The 15,629-nt window shown below is 37.5% G+C and overlaps 1 protein-coding gene across 12 annotated transcripts in view; it reads right to left on the minus strand.

Annotated features, from left to right (window-relative positions):
* The window catches only part of LOC105489423 (DCC netrin 1 receptor), a 1,213,781-nt gene that overhangs the window by 364,751 nt on the left and 833,401 nt on the right, over positions 1 to 15,629 (minus strand). The window lies entirely within an intron of this gene.

Consider the following 15,629-nt stretch of genomic DNA (forward strand, 5'->3'; position numbering starts at 1 on the left):
GACATATTTAAAATGAAATATCTTTTTCTGCCAGGGAAAATTAGATTTTCAAAAAGTAAAAGTTCTAAGTGCATGAATGAATGATGATTCCTAGGCATATCTACACTCTTAATATAACTGATGGCAGAGACTGGCTGGCTTATCCTCAAACCCAAAATTTCTTCTTCATGTACTAAACCATATTTCCCGGCTTCCCTGAAGTCTAGTTGAGGCCATGTGACTGAGTCGCAGCAAGAGATTGAGTGTATGTGATGTGATGTGTGCTGATTCCAGGCCTGGCCTAAAATAAACTGCACATGGGTAATTCACCATGTTCTCTTCCTTCACCTGTTGTCTTGAGGTAGGGAAGTATGATGACCTTAGAAGCCATATTGGGGATGATGGAAAAATCAAAATTTGTAATAATTCTAGAGAAGAACTGGGAAAAGAACTGCCTGACAATCAGTAACATCCCTTCCATACCTTCTAGAGTCAGAAATAGTTTTGAGCCATTATATATTTTAGGGCTTATTTGTTATAGGAGTTAGCATTATTTTATCTAGCACTGCTAATATTTTAAAATATGCACCCTGAGTAGTTGCCAGGAGCTAAGTGATGGGAGAATGGGACGTTAGTGTTGAATAGGTAAAGAATTTTAATTGGAGATAACGAAAAATTCTGTGGACAGATGGTGGTGATGGTAGCACAACAAGGCACATGCACTAATATCATACAACTGTACACTTACAAATAGTTAAAAATGGGCCGGGCGCGGTGGCTCAAGCCTGTAATCCCAGCACTTTGGGAGGCCGAGACGGGCGGATCACGAGGTCAGGAGATTGAGACCATCCTGGCTAACACAGTGAAACCCCGTCTCTACTAAAAATATACAAAAAACTAGGCGGGCGCCTGTAGTCCCAGCTACTCGGGAGGCTGAGGCAGGAGAATGGCGTAAACCCGGGAGGCGGAGCTTGCAGTGAGCTGAGATCCGGCCACAGCACTCCAGCCTGGGCGACAGAGCGAGTCTCCGTCTCAACAACAACAACAACAACAAAAAAAAAACAAAAACAAAAACAAAAAAAATAGTTAAAATTGTAAAATGAAAGACATGTGTTACCACAATAGAGAAAAAGAACCCTGTATGAATCTGGATATAGCCTGAAGTTTAGGTATTCTTTTAGAAGTGCAGTGTGAAGTTTCTGGAAGGCTGAATTCTGACTTCTAGAAGAGTAGAGGTCTGGATGAGATTAAACAGTAATCTAAAGTAGGTAAGCCTAAGAAATATGGAACAATGCTCCCATTTGCCACACACCACACTGCTATATTCTACCAAATTAAGATCATTTAGGTCAGCAAGTTGCTTTTTAAAAGCAAACCCTCATAAAAGAATTGTATGCCTTGCTGTATGTAACTTACAGAGATTGAGCACATGGAGATAGGGAATCTTGCTTATTTATTTATTTTTTTAGCAGAAGAATTTTTATACACAGTGCCTCAGGTAGCTTACTGATACAGATAGGGTGGTTTCGTTATCATTGTTTTACATATAGAAAGTGAGATTTAGAAAAGCAACATGATTTATTCAAAGGCTTCACAGTTAGTGGGTATCACATTTAAGAATGAAATCTGGAATTTCATCCTCTAAATCTAGTAATGATATCATTCAACAATAGTGGAAAAATAAGGAACTTCTTTGGATCATGGGAACTTTGGATAAAAGACATGAGGGGAAAAAGGGACAATGAGCACTCAGAGACTGCTGAGAGGATGAATTTGTCTATCATTTGCTATGAATCATTTCATAGCATCTTTTCTAGACCTTCAAGCAACATTGTTATCAAAGGTCAGATTTGCCTGTCAAACACCTTTGGTATCTATAAGGAAGGGCAGCTTTCATAATTTACTTTATTCTTACAAGTACGAAATAAATTGGATGAAATAACTGTGTTCCGGGTCATGCTAGCCATAACCCTTTCAACAGGTACTCTTCTGTACTTTAATTTTATTTTTTAAATAATTTCATTATTTTAGATTCTGGGGTACATGTGAAAATTCGTTACATGGGTATATTGTGTGATGCTGAGGTTTGAGGTATGATTGATCCTGTCACGACCAGGTAGTAAGTATAGTATGCAACAGTTTTCAATCCTTGACCTCCTCCTTCCCTCCCTCCTATCTGACAGTCCCATGTCTACTGTTGCCATCTATATGTCCCTGAGTACTCAATGTTAAGCTCCTACTTATAAGTGAGAACATATAGTATATGGTTTTCTGTTCCTGCATTAATTTATTTAGGATTATGGCCCCCAACTGCATCCATGTTGTTGCAAAGGAAGTAACTTCATTCCTTTTTATGGCTGCACAGTATTCCATGGTGTATATGTACCACATTTTCTTTATCCAGAATATATTAGTGCATGCTTGTTTTTGGTAGAATTATTTAATTTATTTTGGATCTATACCAGTTAATGGGATTGCTGGGCTAAATTGTGGATTTGTTTTAAGTTCTTTCAGAAATCTCCTAATTGCTTTCCATAGTGCCTAAAGTAATAAATTTGTATTTCTCCCAATAGTGTATAAGCATTCCCTTTTCTCCGCAGCCTCGCCAGCATCTATTGTTTTATTTTATTTTTTTTTAGTAACAGCCATTCTGACTGATGTGGAATGATATCTCATTTTGGTTTTGATTTGCATTTCTGATGATTAGTGATGCTGAACACTTTTTTCATATGTTTGTTGGCTGTTTGTGTGTCTTCTTTTGAGAAGTATCTGTTTATGTCTTTTGCTGAACAGGTATATTTTAAAGGAAAGAGAGGCAGGAAAATTTGGACATGTCTAGGTAAAAATGTCCAAGATCATGAAATGAAAACATCACATAAAAAAGAGGATGTTGGACTTCATAATGGGGCAGATTTAATAATCTTCATGAGCCTCCAAAAAGTATCCAAAATTAATAATTCATAAAAAATTATATATAAATGTATTGATTGACATGGACAATTCTTACTTTCTCAGTCTTAAAGAATAAACAAAGCATCTTTAGAAAATGCTTCCATGGTATCGATCTATAAAATAGAACCCAGGCACAGGCACTGTGCTTACTATGTAAATACACCTCCAAGACAACTCTATGGTTCAACCTCTAATCACTTGCTAGTTCTGCCCCGGGTTGACCACTGGTTTCCACAATGCAGGCTCTTAGTGGTGTTAAAGCATGGTTTTATCTAACCATTCCAATTTTATGTGCCACTTTCCAGAAATCTGCTCATATCAAAGGGAATTTGCATCTAAACACTATGTAGGCCAGGCATGGTGGCTCACGCCTGTAGTCCCAGCGCTTTGGGAGGCCGAGGCGGGCAGATCACTTGAGGCCAGGAGTTCAAGACCAGCTTGGCTAATGTGGTGAAACACTCTCTTTAGAAAAAATACAAAAATTAGTCAGGCATGGTAGCATGAACTTGTAATTCTAGCTACTCAGGTGGCTGAGGCATGAGAATCGCTTGAGCCCAGGGGCAGAGGTTGCCATGAGCTGAGATCATGCCATTACACTCCAGCCTGGGTGACAAAGTAAGACCTTGTCTTTTAAAAAAAAAAAAAAAAAAAAACTTCAGAAAAAAAAAAAAAACCCTATGTAGACTACGGAGTAAGTAGTTCTGGATTGGGGCAAGTCTGGGGGGCTGTTTCTGGCCTTCACATTAAACTTTCTGAGCCCCAGATTTCTCAAGTACAACATACTTGCTATAAAAATGTTTGTATCACAATATCTGAAAGAATTAAATGAAATGCTGTAGGTCAAACATCTAAAGCGAAATACATAGCACCTGACACTTAATATGGATTATGTCATAACGGCAGTCACTGCTATTGTTTTATAACAACAAAATACCACCACAACTTCATAAGAAATAAATCCTATTGCATCCACGAAGGAGACTTTTCAACAAAGTATTTAAAACCAGGAATCTGAGGACATAAATTAATGAGAGGTATAATCATATAGAACAAACTATACAGATAGGTTTCACTGACCTTGGGGCCTGCCCACCCCCCAAAAAAATCTTTTTTGGTATTTTCTATCTTATTAATTTTGTTTGCAAAGATGAAGTCAAAACAAAGAGAGTGAGCATAACTACAGACATTGAACAAGTTCTAATAATGAAAACAATCATTTTTAAAGGGCTGGAAACTTTGCTCTCTAAGGGACACTGAGAAGAAATAGGAGTTCCCTGAGTTCCACAGAATAGCTCGATAGTCTTATGGTATCTGATGTCCCTACTGGTGGCTGAGTGTCTGCTACCAAACTGCTGTGTGGCTTCCCTGGGTTTTACTGGGGTGACGTCAAATTGCTAGCGTTATACAAAAGCATATTGAGAAAATGGCATTTTCTGCCATGTTGTCCTTCACAGATTTGTTCAGTTCTAGCCCTAAGGATTCTTACGAAGTTTTTAATCACCCTTCCCAGGCTTTAATAGCTGTAAACAAAACATGGCAAATCATTTCCCAACAAGTAAGTAACATCTGAGTTTGGAAGGGCAGTTTATTATGTGGGATTTCTCTGGTTCCACTACAGGCCAACCCTAACCACCTAAAGTAAATTTTCCATGAAGCAGTAATTAAGGGTTTCCTCTCTGCTCAATGTAGTCCACACTCCTCTGTAAATGGGCAGATAAGCACACTGGGTTCTGAAGAAAAGAGAACAGTGAATGTGACAAGTTTACCCAATTTTTGGGTAAACTTGGATTGTTCGGCCTCTCACTGCATTAGCAACCCCTGTAAAAGCAGCAGGGACCCCAAGCCTCCTCCCTCTCAGTGATGTTCTGTCCTATGAATCTGAAGACATAATTACCTTAAAATATGCAACACTCAGAGTCATGATCTATAACACTAGATGGATTTTCAGACAAAGCTTCTTTACTTCATTCCTTTCCCCCTAAGTTGGCAGTGTGGGGGAGTTAAGCCAAATTCAGGATAAGTGGCTTGAAGTAAAGGAATCAAGTCACTTGTGCCTGCCTGAATCCATTCACTGTAAATTTACTCAATGAAAATTCATGTAGAGCATCAAATATATAAAGTCTGACTCCTCATGCTAAAAAGTGTGTAGACAACTTGTCCACTTTGACTTTTACAAGGAGGCTATAAGAAGAGTTAGTTAATAAGAAACATTTATTTTTCATGAATTCTAATTTTAAGAACTTGGAGTTACCTGGTTAAAGTGTCTTGGAAAATAGCTATTTCTATTCTAAAAGCATATCCTTTGACCCACTAACAATAACGTTCCTGCTTTACTCAGATCAGTCCCTGTTGTAACTCTTAAGCACTGACATCTTTTGAAGCATGAAGTCAAGCATGGCAACATGGGATGTACCAGTCTGCAATTTACATTGAGACCTAATTCTGGGTAGAGTATATTCTCCTGTGCCTAGAACTGGTCCCTGCTTTAGTTGGCGCTTAAATGTATTGCATTATAATAGTAGCTTTTTCTAGTGTTTTGCCATTAATCGTCTCAGTTTTTGCTATCATCTATTGACAAAGATACCCTTTTAACACACATAACCTGTCAACTCCATGCCCACAACCTTGTGCTAGCTGCCATTCTAGGTTAATATTATCTCACCTCCATGGAACAAGGTTCAAAGACCTTCACGATGTGGCCCAAAGCTTTGCACAGTCATCTGTGATGATCCATGCTGCCCCAGAACCCCTATGTCCATGTCAGCTTCTCTGCCTTTTCTTATTTTGCTTTTCCTTTTTTTTTTTTTTTTTTCATTTCTTTTTCTTTTAATAAAGTTCTGGGATACATGTGCAGAACGTACAGGTTTGTTACATAGGTATATACGTGCCATGGTGGTTTGCTGCACGCATCAACCCACCGTCTACATTTGGTATTTCTCCTAATATTATCCCTCCCCTAGCCCCCTGCCCCCAGACAGACCCCAGTGTGTGATGTTTCCCTCTCTGTGTCCATGTGCTCTCACTGTTCAATTCCCAGTTATGAGTAAGAACATGTGGTGTTTGGTCTTCTGTTCTTGTATTAGTTTGCTGAGAATGATGGTTTCCAGCTTCATCCATGTCCCTGCAAAGGACATGAAGTCATCCTTTTTTATGGCTGCATAGTATTCCATGGTGTATAAGTGCCACATTTTCTTGATCCAGTCTATCATTGATGGGCATTTGGGTTGGTTCTAATTCTTTGCTATTGTGAACATTGCTACAATAAACATGTGTGCATGTGTCTTTATAGTAGAATGATTTATATTCCTTTGGGTATATACCCAGAAAAGGGATTGCTGGGTCAATTGTTATTTCTGGTTCTAGATCCTTGAGGAATCACCACACTGTCTTCCACAATGGCTGAACTAATTTACACTTCCACCAACAGTGTAAAAGTATTCCTATTTCTCCATATCCTCTCCAGCATCTGTTGTTTCTTGACTTTTAAATGATCGCCATGCTAACTGGTGTGAGATGGTATCTCATTGTGGTTTTGATTTGCATTTCTCTAATGACCAGTATGATGAGCCTGGAGTTACCTTCTCTTGACTCACACTTCTGACTCTGGCAAAAGCTTGTTTCAAATGAAACCAAATTGGAAACCAATTCAAAAGAAATGTTTACCTGAAACTTCCTACGCTTATGTCTTCGAACCCAGTACCATTAAATGGTCTCTTTTGTGTTTTCGTTGCTTTTGGTTTATACATCTAGTGTATTATGTATCACATTGTATTCATGGACATGCATGTTTCTTTGACTTGATTGTAAATTATTTAAAAAGAGAAGCCATATTTCATTTATATTTTATTCACACTTAGAATATAGATTCACTGAGCGTAAAAAATGGCTATGCTGCTGGGGCTCATAATTTTTAAAATAAATGTGAAACTAAAAGAGAATAATTACAGAAAATCTCCACATAATGGGACGTTAGAAATGCCTAGAAAGTTGGATTCTAATCCACGTTCCATCCCCATTTATTTCGGTCATCTTTGGCATGTCACTTCACCTTCCTGGGTCTCGATTTCATTATTTGAAAACTGAGAGAGTGGGATCTACTCAAAGAAACCTCACTACTTTAACACTTTTCATTAGGAATAGAAAATAGAAAATGTCCTATATCCATGTGTGTTTGTGTTAGCTGAATTCACTTCTATTTTTACATTTCAGAAGTAGAGTTTACAGATTAAACATGATTCTGCATCTTAGTGGATCATTTGTAGCAAGTCTCTAACATGTATTTTTAGTAAATACGTATTATCTTGCCTAAGTGCCTCAGAGTGTTAACATTTAGTTACAACTTGTGAGTTGAGCAACAAATGCTGCCTTGAGGTGTCAAATACTTAATTAGTTGCTTCACGAGGAAGAGTTACATTAACATTCCTTTGTAGAGAAGGAGTTATGTTATTCTTAGTGGAAAGATTTTTAGCATCTCCTTTTTATCTGTTCTACTTTCATTCCTTATTTCTTTAGTGAATGCCAGAATGTTATAACAATTAAAAGATTTGAGAACTGAAATATGGTGTTTAATGAAATAGGACTCAAAGTAATAGCAGAGTGATAAAAGTGATAGCCACTCAAATGTCACATTCCTTTTTACCCTAAAACCATAGGTTTGGAAATCAATGCTATCTTAGAAAAGTTTCAAGATGTTTCACTGCCAGATAAAGCATAATGAAGACTGGAAATTGGTCTTCTTGGTTAGAGGTATTTCCACTAAGTTTTGGTTAAATTTTTTTTTTCTCGAATTGTTGAAAAGGATAAATCTAGGAATGAGCTTTTTAAAAAGGTGCTTTCCTATAATCTCTGCTTCAACATCAATACACAAGTGAGACTAGTTACATAACAAATAGCTATTGTAACTGCAAATAAAAAAAGCTATATTTTGGGAGTTGAGATAAAACAGATTTTGATTTCAAATTCTTATTTTGTTTAGTTTCAGCCTCTATCCCCATGATAAATGTGACTGAGTTCTGGGTTCTCTTCTCATTCTGTTTTCTTGGGATGGACCATCTTGCCCTTCTCTAGCTGTAGTGAGCATCCATATGCTGACACACTCCTGATAAATATCTCTGTCCCAATCTTCTCCTCTGAGTTCCAGATTCCTATTTCCAAGGTCCTTCTTGACATTCTCATTTGAGTGTTGTAAAGGTATGTAAAGTACAACTTGTTTAAAACTGAATTTATGATCTTCATTTCAAATATGGACCTTTTCCAGCATCCTAATCTCAGCAAATTACACAATCATCTCTACACTGGAATATACCAGAAACCAAGTGACTGTCCTTGACAACCCCTTCTCCCTCACCATTCACGTGCAATGCATCATCCAGTCCTGTCAGTTTTGCCCCGTAAATATCTACAAAGTTCTCTCCACTGCTTCATCTCCACTGACATACCCTTAGACCAAGCTACCATCATCTTTTGTTTGCACTTCTGTAATAGCCTGCTAAATGGCTCTGGCACTCACCTGGCTGACCTCTGCTCTAGTTTCCACTTTCTAGTCACGGCCATCTTTTCAAAATGTAGATCTGATTATGACATAGACATCATGCACACATTTCATAAATGCTCTCCCAGAAGCATGTTCCTTTCCACTAAAGCTCTTAACTCAGTGTGTGGTTACACATTTATCAGTAAGATGAACCTTTCAAGATGAACTGCTTCCAGAGAATCTGCTGGGTTCCCTTCCATTTTCAATACGCTGCTGGACATGGACATATAGTCAACTCGCATTCAACATTTGTTAATTTCTATATGACATTTGTGGATGGCATGTTTCATTTTTGAATATGCATTAAGTCCACTGGAGAAATAAAATCACTATTCTCTCATTCAATGAATTAAAAAAAAATTTGAGGTACAGGACCATGATTTTATATTTTACAGAGAAGTAGAGTGGGGCTCTAAGAAGAAGGCTAACTTTGCCAAGCTTTAAGCCAGGGCCAGAATGTCATGCTTACGATTCTGAGTCTTGTTCTCTTTCTATCACAATATGCTCCCTCATGGATAACAAGCTCCATCAGCTGCAGAGTCCTTAACTCTGAAGAGTGGGGAAAGAATATGTAAACACCACGTTGAAAATGTAATATACCATGAATTCCAAAAGGAATCCTCCATGTCAATCATAAAAAGCTGGTTTCTAATCCTGAACAGTGAGCAGAGGTTTTCTGAGACAGCATAAAGCAATGTGAAGCATATATATGTTGCTGCAAGTTGGAACTAGTTCAGCCTTTGTTCTGCCATAAAACAGTGTGTGACCTTGAGCAAGTCAGGGACTATCTTGGAGGCTTCTCTGCTTCATTTGCAAAATGGAGATACCGGTACCTTATCTGCCTACCTCACAGTGCTATTGCGAGGATTAAATTGAATGATGCTCATAAAAAGTGTTTTAATTCTCTCATCTGCACTCCCACTGTACTTTATATGGAGCTTTTTCAGAAAATGTCTTTCACTTCGTATGGCACAGTGAAGAGATCACTGGACTAGAAACCTGGCATCGAAATCCCAGTTCTAATATTTACTATTTGTGTGGTTTCTTAGCAATATTTTTCAGTCTTTCTGAACAGAGAAAGGCATACTCATTTGTGAAATGGAGATCATCATAAATACCTTATCTGAGGATCAAATGGGTGAATGCTTGTGAAAGTAATAAAGTCTTCTCTAAATAAGAGCTAAGAAACACCCTTGTATTTCAGTTATTTTAATTTTAAGCCCATATGATGATTTGCACATGGCACTAGCTAATAAGAATGAAATGTTTTGGGTGGACACCAAACAAACAGCAAGTGTTTCAGGTGCTTTTATTTAACTTCATTTAATACTCATCACAACCTTATACATCAGATACTATTACTATTCCACATGAGAAAACAAAGTCACTAGTAATTGGCCCAAAGCCACACAGATGGTAAAATATCAAGCCAGGATTTGAACCCAGGCAGTTCAATTCCACAGCCACATAGCCTTAACATTTTGGCTATACTGTGTTACACTTCATAAGTCATTCTAGTTACAAATGAGAAGTATAATATATATAAATATATATATATATTTATATATAAAATACACAAACTTAGCCAGGTGTGGCGGCATGCACCTGTAGTCCTAGCTACTCAGGAGGCTGAGGTGGGAGAATCCATTGATCCCAGAAGTTTGAGGCTGCAAATGAACTATGATGACACCACTGCACTCTATCCTGAGCAACATAGCAAGACCTCACCTCTCAAAAGAAATACAATAAAAACTCACTAGTGTGTTTTATTACCGGTAAATGTATAATGCAAATCAACTTAGCCATTAAGTCAAAAAGTTATTGGACAGAAACATATAAAAGAATTGCATGTCATAATTCTATAAATCTCAAGAACATTTAGTTCTCTGCCAGGTTAATCCACTAAGGAAGCAAGATGAAAATGGGATTGAGAGTGCCTGCTTTGGACTATGGGCTGCACTAAATTCTAGTTCTACTACTTACTAGCTGTATAATGGAAGTATAAACTTCTTCTTTAAGTCTCATCTTGGTAAACATACTTTATGTAAGATGCTTAGCCTGGTATCTGGCATAGTAAATGACCAATAAATGCTTGCTGTCACTGTTGATGATAAAACTGTGGCCTTGGGCATGAGACTTTCCTCTGAGCATTGGTCTCTGAATGTTTAGGTAGCAGGAAGTTAGACTATGATCTTAGAGATCACTTTTCATTCCTAATGATTTTTAGGTACTAAGAGGGGATAGCTAGATATCTACGAAGCAATTACTTCACTGCAAATTCTACCTTTCATGTTTTGGAATATATGCTGCTCTTTAACTTAGGAAATAAAAGCACCCCAAGGGGTTGGATAAAAAGATGTGAACTATGGCACTTGCATTATCTACACCATTAACCAGTCAGAAAGATTCGTGATGATCTGAGTTAGAATAACTTTCCTGACAAAGTTATTGCTAATCTGAGAGAAATGTTAAATTCAATATCTTTTAGAAAGGTATGGTGTCAAGCAGCTAAATAAACCTACATGAACAAGCAAACATCACAGCTCAGAGACAGTGGCATATTTTATGGCTCTAGTTGAGAGTCAGAAAAATCAAAATAAATGGAGATATTAGAATAAAATTTTAATATCGACTTTTTTGGAATTAAAGTTTTTATTTAACTGTAGTCAGCTTATTCATCCTCCTCAGTAACACAATTTATTTTATTTGGTAAAAAAAAAAACTATCAAAAATATCATATCTCTCTGCCTACTCCACCATATCAGTTCTGATCAGTGTATGTTTACATGAGGCATGATACTGGACACTTAAGCATGAAATTATGACTACGATGTAGTCTCAATCATCAGGAAAAGAAATACACATGTACTCAACCAAACCTCAAACTTGATTAAAGGTGGCAAAGGCCATAACAGTAATGTAATCAAAATGAAGGGGTGAGCTAAAGGCGAAATTGGTGAATTCTGAGTTGGAGGACTATAGAGAGTTCCACACAGTAATTGACATTTCAGTTAAGGCATCAAGTCGAAAAATAGCTCAGTGGATAAAGAAGATAAAGCAGCCTTGCCCATAGGAAGATTACATTCTGGTGAGGAGAAAGGGGATTAGGGAAACAAAATTTGTAAGTAGAAGGTAATAAAGGCTATGGAGAAAAATAAGAATAAGAAGTACATAGGGAGTGCCAGAGGTCAGGAAAGACTTCCATGAGAATTTGACATTGCAGCAAAGATTTGGTAGAAATTAGGGAATGATCCATGTGGATCTCTGAGGAGAAGAACATCCTAGGCAAACTGAAGAGCAAGCGTAAAGATCTCAAAAGAGGCGGATTCTTGGATATTTAGGAAACATAAGGAAAGTGCTACGTGATGAGGTTAGAGAGGTAACAAGAGACAAGAACAAGGACTTCTACTAATTCTGTGAATGAGACAAACAGTCATCACAGGGTTTTGAAGCAGAAGAATGACATACTCTAACTTATGCTTTAAAAGGTTTACTCCAGCTGCTATGGTAAGATTAGACTAAGGAGATTACTGCAGTAGTTCCAATAAGACTTAGTTGTACTTAAGGAGGGGGTAAGAAGTGGTAAGACTCAGTATACGTTTTGTTTCTGTTTTTATTTTTTTATTTTTTATTTTATTTTATTTTTTTCTGAGACAGAGTCTTGCTTTGTCACCCAGGCTGGAGTGCAGTGGCATGATCTCGGCTCACTGCTACCTCCACCTCCCAGGTTCAAACAATTCCCCTGCCTCAGCATCCTAAGTAGCCAGGATTACAGGTGCGTGCCACCACGCCCAGCTGATTTTTGTATGTTTAGTGAAAACGGGGTTTCACCATATTGACCAGGCTGGTCTCAAACTCTTGACCTCAGATGATCCACCTGCCTCGGCCTCCCAAAGTGCTGGAATTACAGGCATGAGCCACCGTGCCTGGCCATGTTTTGTTTTTATTTCTTTATTGATTTTAATTGTTTATCATGAAAATTTAAACAATATAAAATTAGGCAGAATAATATGATGAATTGCTTTATTCCCATAACTCAGCTCAGAATATAAAATCATAGCCAGTCTTCCAGTATTATTTTATAACAAAATCTGGTATATTATTTCATGAATTCAAGATATATTTTGATGGTATTGCCAAGACTTGATGATGGATTCCTTAATAAGAATTAAGAATTAATTAAGAGCTAAGAAATATTCCAATGATTTTGGCCTGATTAATGAGAAATATGAAGATTTCAAAGGTGGAGGGAACTCTGGAATGATAAATTATTTGGTGAGGAGGCATTGGGGTTGAAGGATAACAGGTGTTTGGTTTTGTTCATAAGTCTTAGATGCCCATGGGACATTGACGTTGATAAATCAAGTAGGAAAATGTGTATATGAATATGGATTACAGGTAAAAAAGTTAGGACCAGAGATACAAATTTGGAATACATCAACCTATTCACAGAATATAAAGTCAAGAAGTGGATTAAAGGCTTGAGTCCTGAAGCAATTTGATACGTACAGATCAGAGAAACTGGTAGTAAAAAGTAAAAAGAGCCTGAAAATAAGCAGCCAGAGTAGAATGAGGAGAGCATGTGCAATAGAAAACTGAGTGAAGAATGAGTCTCACCAAAGGAAAAAGGATCAAATGTGACAAAATTTGCTGACTGCTCAAGTAATGTGAAGACTAGGAATTGACTACTGGGTTAGCAACAGGAGGTTATTGGTGAACTTTGATAAGAGCAGTTGCTATTACATTCTAGGGACAAAATCATTATTGGAATATGATGTAAGATATTGGAGTGAAGTTAGACAATTCAAGGAATGTTCCTATGAAAGAGAACAGAGCATGGAGTGGTAGAGGAAAGAAAAGTGAGATTGAAGCAGAATTTGTTGTAATGGAAGATCCAACTACATGCTGACGTGCTGATAGACGTAATTCACCTTAGGGGGAAGAACTGATGATACAGAAGAGAGAAAGAATGGCTGAAGATTTGCTCTTTTATAAGAAAAAATGGGATCTTGTGCACAAGCGAAGGTTTGGCTTTAAAGAGTACAGGCAGTTGTTTTATGGAAATTTGAGGAAAGACAGATTATATGCTTAAAGACACACGTGGGTGAAAAATAATGTCACATATGAAAGCATGTAGAATTCCCCTTCTTATATTACATGAAATTAAAATCAAGGTCAGCTAAGAGTGGGGGAAAGGGTGCAGTTTTGGAGATTTGAGAAGAGAGAAAAAGGCATGAAATATCATTAGTAGTGTATGTGAGAGAAGCTGTCTGATAAATGTAGTATAATTGCCAGTAGCATTAATGGGCAACATGAGATTAGTCGCTGTGAATTTAAAGTGAGACGAATTATCCCAGTTATACCTTTTCCTCAAGCTATATTCAGCTACAAGAGAACAAGTAAAGAGTAGGTAGAAAGTTACATTTACTTGAGTTGGTTTTTGCTAAGCAAGTAATATGAAATGAGAGTAGCAGGCAAAACGTTGATGCAAGTCAGCAAGTATTTAATTGCTGTGTTTACTGGCTATGGAATTGTAGCTATGGAATAAGTGAAGATAAACAGGAAAGATAAGGGATAGGATCAACGGATTGCAGGTCTCCGTGAAATCAAAGTTTCGTTGTATTCAGAGTTCTAAATAAAGGATACTAAGACAAGAGTCTGGAGAGTGAGGCAAGAATATGATTTGAAACTCAGATCATGAGAGGTTGCAGTGATTGGTGTTGTCAAGGTTCATGGTATAACCATGGGAGCGAGTAGCCAAGGGGGTACATTGATGCTTAGAATTGAAAGATAAGAAGAAGTTCAATAGAAGAGGAAAGGACAAAACTGTATGATAAGCAGGCCTGTAAACAATTATGAAAATAAATGTTTCACTCAAACAGAAATTTCAACAATTTCTCCTTCCCCTACTCCTTCCCTTTCTTTTCCTCATCCTCCTTCTTCCTATTCTTTGAGCCTTAATTTCAGCTTCTTTTCCACATTGTCTCAGAGCTCACACTATTCTGAGTCCTTCCATTCTGCCTGTGTGGAGGGACTGCCCTGAATTGTTTGCCTGAATTCCCTCAGTTCTTATAGCAATGCTAACAGGTAGAATTTATCTTCCTTTTATTCCTTCTAGCAAAAAAGTATTATTCATATTTAATACATTATTAAACACAGAAACATCACAATTTGATAAATAGGACCATTTTCAAATCTAGCTCTTGTGACTTGAGTGAAAAAATTTTAACCATTACAGATTATAGAAACCATACTTTTACATATATCCATACAGATAGATATAGATAAGGATAGACTGGGGCTAGACTTCCATTGAAAGAAATCTGAAGTTCCATGTACATGTCTTTGTATAGTAATTTTATTGTATTTAAGAACAGTCACACTTTGGGGCAGTGGAGTGAGTGATCAAAACTGTATTTCAAAAAGATAACTACAAACAGTGAGGAAGATAGATTGGCAGGTGAGGAGTGATTCCCAGAGATCAGGTAAAGATGTTGAAAATAACAGAATAAAGGAAGCATGGCTGAGCTGTGGCCAAGGTAAAGCTGACAAGAATTCATGAGGAATGTAGTGTTGGGAGGCAGCAGTCAGTAAAACATGGCATGAATTTTTTGCTTGATCAATGAGGATGGAAGATACCAACATAAACTAAGAAAAGAAAGGAAAAATATACATAAAGAGAATACAGTGAGTATGTTTTGGGCAGGTTGAATTTAAGGTGCCTCCAGGAAATCCATGCAAAAACATGAAGATGATTGGGCAAGAATCATTGCTTCCAGTTTTCACAGCTGCACACACTGAAATCCAAGGAACTTAGGAGGCATCATAAGATCACAAATTGTTGCAGAAATAACACTAAAACAAATGCCTGTTTCTTCACAGTAATAAATAATCTTAGTATAAGGCAATATGGGTATGTCTGTGTCTTCACCATTTTTTTTTTTTGATGGGGGCATCTTTGTTGCCCAGGCTGGAGTGCAGTGGCAAAATCTCGGCTCACTTCAACCTCCGCTTCCCATGTTCAAGCAATTCTCCTGCCTCATCCTCCCGAGTAGCTAGGATGACAGGTGCACACCACCACGCCCATCTACTTTTTTGTATTTTTAGAAGAGACAGGGTTTCACCATGTTGGTCAGGCTGGCCTCGAACTCCTGAACTCTGGTGA

Source organism: Macaca nemestrina, chromosome 19 (assembly GCF_043159975.1).
Source record: "Macaca nemestrina isolate mMacNem1 chromosome 19, mMacNem.hap1, whole genome shotgun sequence".
Taxonomy (NCBI): domain Eukaryota; kingdom Metazoa; phylum Chordata; class Mammalia; order Primates; family Cercopithecidae; genus Macaca; species Macaca nemestrina.